This window comes from Perognathus longimembris, chromosome 1 (assembly GCF_023159225.1).
Source record: "Perognathus longimembris pacificus isolate PPM17 chromosome 1, ASM2315922v1, whole genome shotgun sequence".
Classification (NCBI taxonomy): domain Eukaryota; kingdom Metazoa; phylum Chordata; class Mammalia; order Rodentia; family Heteromyidae; genus Perognathus; species Perognathus longimembris.
This window is the reverse complement of record NC_063161.1, coordinates 147,725,763-147,735,180: the sequence shown is the minus strand read 5'-3', so window position 1 is coordinate 147,735,180 and position 9,418 is coordinate 147,725,763.

Below are 9,418 nucleotides of genomic sequence, written 5' to 3'. Positions count from 1 at the left end.
TGCTCCTGAGTGTCAGTGCCATCTTATTTATTAGGCTAGATGGGACCGCAGAGGCCTAGGCTCCACAAGAGTGACCTTAGCAGTGTCTTTCTGAGTTTCCATGGGAGAATTGTTGTTTAGCACAGCAGCAGCTTGCTCTTCCAGGATCAGTGAAAGCTACAAGAACAAAAACGTGTCTGTGAGACTAAGCAATACACTTCCCGAGACAGTATACAACATGCACCACCATCAAAAAAGAGAAGAAATAGAAGTATTGCAGGAAGAAGAAAAAAAATATTGCATGTCCTGTGTCAGCCAGGAGCTAGCACAACGCGGATCTCTGTTGTTATGAGTTCACCACCTGGTGAAGCGAAGCATGAGGATTCTATGTAAGTTATGATAAAAGGATTCCACTCCTGTGTATAGAATATTATTCCCCATTACCTAAAAGGAGAATATTATTCCAAGTTACCTAAAAAGGAGAGTAGGAATTACTTTAATGTGGCAGACAAAACCCACCCTGATCAGGCTTGCCCTGCAGCTCCCATCTTTTATGACTTCTTCCTCTGCAAACTACATTCTAAGTGAGTGATCTTTCAACTACAGATGGTCACTCCCTTCTTAGGGGCAGCTGGCCAGGTGTAGAGATATTTTTTTTTTGTTGTCACAATCTGGTGGAAGGAAGGAGATGGGACAACCAGTGACATCTGAGAAGCAAGGGATACTGTTGAGCCTCTCAATATACATGGCATCTCTATGACAAAGGATTATCTGTCTCTGATGACAATGACTAGTCTTACAAGAGTTTTGCCTTAGTTTCTCATGGAACCAGCCTCTGTGTCACATGACTATTTTCTTATCCTAGCAAGCATTCGCCTCTCTTTCCTTCCTTCCTCCCTCCCTCCCTCCCTCCCTCCCTCCTTCCCTCCCTCCCTCCCTCCCTCCCTCCCTCCCTTCCTTCCTTCCTTCCTTCCTTCCTTCCTTCCTTCCTTCCTTCCTTCCTTCCTTCCTTCCTTCTGTCCCTCCTTTCTCCTCCTCCTCCTCCTCCTCCTCCTCCTCCTCCTCCTCCTCCTCCTCCTCCTCCTCCTCCTCCTCCTCCTCCTCCTCCTCTCCCTCCTCCTCTCCCTCCACCTCCTCTTTCTGTTATTTTATATTTGTCAGTGATGGGGCTTGAACTCAAGGCCTGGGCAGTGTCCTTGAGCTTTTTTGCTCAAGGCTAGCACCACTTTGTGTTTCCACTTCCAGTTTTCTGGTGGTTAACTGAAGAACTTTTGTACCCCAGTGGACTTTGAACCACAATTCTCAGATCTTAGCCTTATGAGTAGTTAGTATTACAGGTGTGAGCCACTGGCACTCAGCCTAGCCTGAGCATTCCTGTTTCTCAGCAAACATTAAACTCACTCCTCCACATTTTCACACAAATCCATCAACAATTTGAATACTCCCTTGATTCCAAAAGAATAACTTGGGTGCTATTTCTTGAATTCTGCCATTGCATTTTATGTATGGTTTTTATGATGGCAATTTCACAATTATTGGTAATTTATTCATAATTTTCTCCCCAAACTCACTATATTGTAAGTTCACCAAAGCAAAGAAAGGCTATCTAGCTCTTTTCATCACTAACGAGAGTTAGTGACACACGTAGCCTGATCAACAGCTATTTGATGAATGTATTTAAAAAAATAAGTCATTTAATCTCTGGGGTGGTATCTTTCATTTTTAAATTAGGATTCACTAATATCTGCTCTACCTTCACATGTTTTTTGTTATGACTGAATGAAATAATACATGTAAAGTTATTTAATATGTTTCATAAAAAATAGTAGCTTCCATTTATGAAGCATCTTCTTTGAGCTTGTAGTTAGGTAAGACATTTTCCCTGTAACATGGATTTGGAGGGACTCAACCTAGGCTATTATGCAGATTTGACAAGAACTGCATATCACTGAGCCACCCAACACCCAGCCCCACCTAATACTTCTAGAGTACTTCTACAGCCAAGTGAGTAAGAAGAGGGTATTAAACCAATGAATAAGTGACGGAGTCAGTCTTACCCAAGTATAATACATGCATGTGTGAAAACTCTGATCAGTGAATCTACCCTCAAAAAAAAAAAGTGGCCCAATGTTAAAACAGGTCTTGTCTTGGGTGTGTTTGCTTTGGGGAGAGAGAAGGCTAATAGAGAGCATAAAAGAAGGTGAATGTGGTCAAAGTATTTCATGTACACGTGTGAAAATGGAACAATGAAACTTGTTAAGATTGCCATGGGAAGTGAGGAGGCTTGAGAGAGAGTAGAAAGTGAGAAAGAGAGAATGACAGAGGGAATGATTCTTATCATAGTACATTGTATGCATATATGGACATGTCAAAATAACACATCCTTCCCTTGCACAATGAATTGATGCTAATAAGAATTTTGGGGGGGATGAATAAAAAAAGTAGGAAGAACAGATTCAAGAGACTTATCTAAGATCAGCAGATTTCGAGATAAAATCTAAATTTGGGGGATAGGGAGATGAGTATAGACTTTGGTGATACTTAAAATAGATTTAAATACAGATTTAGATAGAGAGATTCTCAAAGATAGGAAATTCATCCAACATAGTTAAGGAAATAAAATGCTGTATTCCTCTCTCCTGGAAAAACAAATAACACTTGAGCCCTTCCTCATAGAAGCTGGAGCTTTTCTACTGCATTATTGTCCCATCTGATTAATCAAAATTGCTGTTTATTTGTGCATAGAAGATAGCTCATTATGGCAAATATGCATTATAGGGCTATAATATATGCATTTATTCAAAATCGAATGTATTATTTAAGGCTTGGTGTGTGATATTTATCATCAGCAAATGCTAATTTAAACAAATGATCTGAATCTAATTAGGTTGCACAGCGTGTGAGGACTGTCTCTAACTTGGTAGGCATAACTATGACTTACTCTACTCTTGGCTAATGAGTCTGTCAACGGGTCTGGTGACCTGTGCCATATAGATAGTTTGGTACACAAATGGGCTTTAATGTAAATTGAGCCTACTAATTGCTTTTCCTAGCACTATGGAGAGCTGTCACTCCTTTGTGAGGGAAGATTCATTGAGATTCATATACCTAAGGTGTATCAATACTCAGAACCATTCCACCAATCAGAATTGGTACTGGGTAAGCAGCTGTCTTCCCCTTAGAACCAATGTCTATATAAGCTATGTTCAGGAGACAAGAAATCTCTGTCCATTCACTCAATAAAGAAATATTGCAAAGATATTCTGTGTTAGGTTTTGTATGTGTCAGAGCATTGGCTGGGTCACTATATAAATAGGAAAGGTTGTGTAGCATGCTAGAGCTCAAGTTGTCCAAGGATAGGATATGAGGCAGTGCTCTTTCAGTGACCAGTTGAACAACCATATGCAAGTCACTTGAACTCCCTACTCAACACCATCTCCACCTACGATGGAGAGAGGATAGCCTCTACTCATGGCATTGATATTATGTGTAAAGGAAGCTACAGCAGGACACTGGTGGCTCATGCTTGTAATCCTAGCTACTTAGAAGACTGAGATCTGAAGATCACAGTTCAAAATCAGCCAGAGCACAAAAGTCCATGAGACACTTATATCCAATTAATTAATCACCAAAAATCTGGAAGTAGAGCTTTGGCTCAAGTGGTAGAGCACTAGCTTTGAGCAAAAGAAGCTCTGGGACAGGGCCTAGGCCTGGAGTTCAAGCACCAAGACCAGAACCAGAAAGAAAGAAGAAGGAAAGGAAGGAAGGAAGGAAGGGAGGGACGGAGGGAGGGAGGGAGGGAGGGAGGGAGGGAGGGAGGGAGGGAGGGAGGGAGGGAGAAGCTATAGAAACTTCATATAAACCTCCCCCCTTCCTATGGAGTATCAGCCCTTGAGCTCAATATCCCTTTCCTCCAATGTTGCTTGATATATGGTCCCCAGATTCACTATAGGCTTTCCTGTAGAGATAAGAATATGATATTTATATTTCATTTTTTTTTTTTAAATTTTATTGTAAATATGATACACATAGGTGTTACAGTTATGTAAGTCAACTAATGAGCATGTTTCCGTTTGAACAGTATCACCTTCTCCCTCTTTTTCTCCCAATTTTTCCCCTGTTGACTCACCTCTCCCATCTAACACAACATCTAGTGGGTTTTACTGCTGAATTGATTCACCCTTTGTCCCACCATTTTGGTGCTTCCCCTTCACATCAGATAAACTTACATACAAGACAAAGGGTATAGAAATAAAACAAAACAAAACAAAAAGCCAACCAGTGACAGAAGGGAATTCTACAATCATCTACCCTCCCCCCAAAAAACCAACACCCTTTATGTCTAGGTCCATGATTTTCTTCCCCTTTCACATGACTAATCTTTCCCCAGACAGAACCCACCCCCATTCTCCTGGTCCTGACTCCTTTGCACAGCAGAAAGGAACAACTAAAGTGTCCGTAGCCAGAAGACCCTTGCATGCTTCAGTCTCTGATGACTGAGTGCTATCTGCTTGTGCAGGATGTGCTTGATTTAGAGAAAGAGAACCCTGATAAATGATCACTGTCTGTGAGCTGCTTTTTATGAAGAGATCACGTCTGTGTAAGTCACAAAAAGAGAAGGCAACCAGATTGGTTTCTGATGAGGAAAACAGAGTACCAAATTCAACTATTGTACCATCTTCTAAAAGGCTGTCTCCACATTGCTGGTGTACGGGTACCAATGTCTATTAGTCTTTTATTCTTTTTTGTTATCAGACTAAAGGACATTTTATTAGAAATAGTTGTTGAGAAATATGAAAGAGAGTAACTCTTCATGTTCTTAGCCTATTTCTTCCCCAAAGAGAAGTTGAAGTAATTGAATTTACCACCATATATTATTTCCCAGGAGCACTCTATACTTTCATTTTCTGCATTAGCAGAGTATTAGTCATCAGGAAAGTAGTCACCAAAGAAGGAGCTAGCCTCCCCGTGTTTCCTTCCATTTGATCTCCCTAAGATCAAGATTTTGATTTCCTTCAGCAGAAGGTCACTTCCACTCCCACAGGTACTGGAACATTCCTCCAGATATGGGGGTTTAGCTTCTCAGTTCCTCACTACTAATGATCGGGCTGCTTTCCTTCTTCTATGCCTGCCAAATCCTTACCCATTCTTCAAAGCTCAGCTCAAAACACTAACAAGCTTTTCAGTCCATGCATGACACTGATAAGGTTCTTTATTCAACTCTCTGAATTCTCCTGATCTTTGTGAACACAATTATTAGCCTAGATTCACTGATGAAGCAACTGAGGCTCAAAATCAACGTTTCCCTATACAGTGGAAGTGGTATTAAAGTCCTAAAACTGAGCCTCAGTGTCTCATACCTTAAACTTCCATATTCAGTACACTCTGTGGTGGTTCCTTGAAATGTTCTGTCCTCTACTGAGTTCCCATTAAGTCATTTTCTATTTCTTTAACATTGATTCTCCTAAGACACTAAGACATTGTTTTTGTTGTTGTTTTCTTTTTAGATTTTAATTGCATTTAATTTTTAAATTGTGTCCTTCTTAACTTTTCTCCTTAGAGAGCTACCTCAATTTAACATTACTTTCTTAAAATGGCACAGAGTGAGCACAATAACTATGCGAATATCCAAATATTGAGTCAGAGATACACCTCATTTTTTTTGGTGTTCCAGAATTGTCATGACTCAATGTAACCTCCAAGGAGTCACCTCAGAGCAGTGGAAACCTAGGGAAATATTCTGTGGTTAAAACAAAGGATTTCCCCTCATTTATTTCCTCTCCATGCAATACTTTGGCTGAAAATGTTGGTTTAGAAGCAGACTGATTATGAATGTGCTAGCAATTTTTTTTCTAAAGTAGGAGAATTGTCTCCACAGCAGGAAATAAGGAGAGAAAGAGACAACTGCAAAGAATCCAATTTGTTTTTTTTTTTTAAACATGAAACAAAAATATATAATTTAACCAAATTTATCTCTAAATACCCAGGGAACCTCCTGCTTGTTCAAACAGACAACACATGCAAATATTCTCTGTGTGTTTTTGTGGTTTATTAATTTATTGCTAGCAGTAGAAAAGAACAATGTTAGGAGTCTATATACAAGGTAAGAAGCAAGAGACAAAGGATTCAAAGGACACGTGAGACTAGAAAAGAGTGTGTGGCCAAAAGTTGCGAGCAATTTATTTTGTTGCCATGCTGGGAAGGATCAGGCTCTATGCCTACTAGGTAAGCATGGGACCACCGATCTCATCCCCAGCCCAAGACTGAAAGCAATTTTAATGCATATATAATATGAGTGGGAAAGGCACTCAAAAGTTCCTGCCTTTCAATCAGTTGTTAAGTGAATTATATTAAACTTTCCCAGACATTCCTGATAATGAGATTGTCTTGGGTTGGGTGGTTTAAAATACAGATTCCTAGCCCTGCTCCTAAGCCTCCTAGGTCAAAAATCTCTCTAAATAGCTTGTGGAGTTCTTAAATCCAATAAAAGCCCCTAATTCGTCTCAGCATCCACCTATGGTGGGAAAATATTTTCCTAGAAAATGGGACTGGCCTTCTAGTTTTGTAGTTACCTTGAGCACAGCTAAATACAATGCCTAAAAACAACAGAAGATAAGGATAGACATTAAGAGACCATTGAGTCACTGAAACTCCCTAAATGCCTCAATCTGTGGAGTTGTTTTCCTATCCCCCACTTTTTTCTGGTATGTCTATATGTTGCTTTATTCGATAAAAACCAAAGCCAAACCAAAACAAACAAACAAAAATTACTTTATCATAACCATCTAAGACTATACCAAATACACGAATCTGCTAATTCTACCCCTAAAGGAGCTGATCTTGTGACAGGTAGCTCCCAAGATGGCCCCAGCAATTCCAAACTACTGACATCCATGTTCCTATGCAGCTTCTGACCCTATTGGCAAGAGCTGATCACACAGCCCATAAGAAGTTGTAAAACTGAGGCTGGAAATACGGCCTAGTGGTAGATAGAGTGCTTGCCTTGTGTACATGATGCCCTGGGTTCGATTCCTCAGCACCACATATATAGAAAAAGCTGGAAGTGACGCTATGGATCAAGTGGCAGAGTGCTAGCCTTGAGCAAAAAGAAACCAGGGACAGTACTCAGGCCCTGAGTTTAAGCCCCAGGACTGGCCAAAAAACAAAATAAGCAAAAATGCTGGAGCTGTGACGTCTAAAGGTGATCACAATGCTATTGCTGTCTGGAGTGATGTCGAAGCCAGCCACCCTACCATCATAAAGGAACTCAAACAGCCCTGTGAAGAAATCCACAAGGCCAAGGAATGAGATTCCCTGCAACCATCACTTCATCAGTCTGATAGAGATAATACAGATTCTCCGCCACTTACATCTGCTCATGGCTGAACAAAAGCCTGGAACTGAGAGTCCAAGAGGATCTTATCTGACATCCTACCATCAAGTATGTACTGAACGTATAGTAATCATGGAAAGCATTACCTCATTAATCATCTTAAGAAAAGACACGGGGCTGGGGATATGGCCTAGCGGCAAGAGTGCTTGCCTCATATACATGAGGCCCTGGGTTCGATTCCCCAGCCCCACAAATACAGAAAATGGCCAGAAGTGGCACTGTGGCTCAAGTGGCGAGTGCTAGGCTTGAGCAAGAAGAAGCCAGGGACAGTGCTCAGGCCCTGAGTCCAAGCCCCAGGACTGGCCAAAAAAAAAAAAAAAAAAGAAAGAAAAGACACCCTTATCCCCAATGAAGAAAAGATGAAGAAAAGAAGCCTCTCTCTGGCCATGGCTTAAGAAATCAGAGTTTGAATAACAATCAGTTTCTGAAGGAAGTCTGCACTCTGGATCTGATGGCTGTAGCATTTCCCAGGAGTCTGTACCCACCCTACCTTACCCATAGCTTAGAATGTATCTTTGCACTTGAAGAAAGAGGAAGAACCCAGCTGCCCCTGTATCTACACGGGTCCAGTGGTGAAATGCTGGTCCGTGATTAGGCTCATTGAGCCTCAGATTCCTCATCATAAACAAGGGTGGGGGGATAACAAGCACCTCACTGGGCAACAAAAGTTTCATTATGCAGATAGATGCTGAGATGTTTTATAAACCACCATAGCTAATACCAAAGTAAATTATTGTTTTCATCTTTATGATTGTCTTCATCTATGCCAACTTGCAGACTCTATTAGACTAGAAAACCAATAATGACTGCCCACTCAATGTCTAGTGAAAGGCCCCACCTTTCAACGCAGTCAATAGATCCTTCTTTCTCAGAACACGAAAGAAACATTGAATAGCGACTTATTGTCTTCCAGCTACAATTGATTATAGGATGAGAGTTGTTTCTTCGATCTCCCATCCCAGTCCTTGAATAAAAGGTTAGTAAATAATAATGATAACAACAACAAGAAAAATCCAACACAGCTTCTCTCTCAAATCCCACCCACGCAGCCTTTCCAACATGCATCTCTTTGTAAATAGTCTTTACAAATATCAACGTCTGGAAAATGCTTCTTATGTTGCATCAAAAATAGCAAAAGGAATATCAAATGCAGATGATTATTTGGCTGTCTGCCCTGGGGACCCTGCTGCTGGAGATGGGGGAGTCAGGGGTGAAGAAGTTAGAAAGAGGATAAGAAAAAGAAAACTCATGCTGAAAATTCCCAAACCAAAGGGATATTCAAACATCCATTTTTTTTCTGTTTTGTTTTTCTTTAAAATTAAAAACACAAATCAATTTCACTCAGACTCTAAAAGCAAGAAAGGAATGCAAGATCTGACTGGTAATGTTTAGAAATAACGATTTCTGCAAATGGATAGTGTCTTAAAAATTGAGAAGGTCTGTGTGTGTAAAATAAAACTCCATCTGGTTGGCTCCACCCATCACATATCCTGGTCCTGGTTCTAATGTTTCTCATTTGCAGATACAGGAAAGTTTCTTCTAGATTAGGGGGTTTATTCAGTCATCATTCCTCTTCTCCAGCACTGCTTCACCTGTCACCCCCAGAAAAAACACACACACACACGCATACAATACACACACACACACACACACACACACACACACTCACTCACACCCCATAGGGTCTGTGAGTAATGGGTGTTGAAGGAAGAAAGAATGACTACTGAGACAGAGAAACACCAAGATACACATACATAGGGAGAGACAGACATATCTGTCAGACAGACGGACAGGCAGACAGGCAGAGAAAATACGGTATATGGTGCTGTTTTGATAATTGAGGAATCAGAGAACAGGGGTTAACAAAAATCCAATTCAAAACTCAGGGGTCTCTACCCCCCCCCACCCCGCCCCTGCCCCTGCCCAGCAAGGATTCCAATCAAATCATTTCCCCAAGCTTAGGAAACTTCTGGAAATTCATTCTCTTTCTCCCTTACTCTCTTCTTCATTGTCAGTCTCCTACTCTATACAGAGCCAAACAATGAC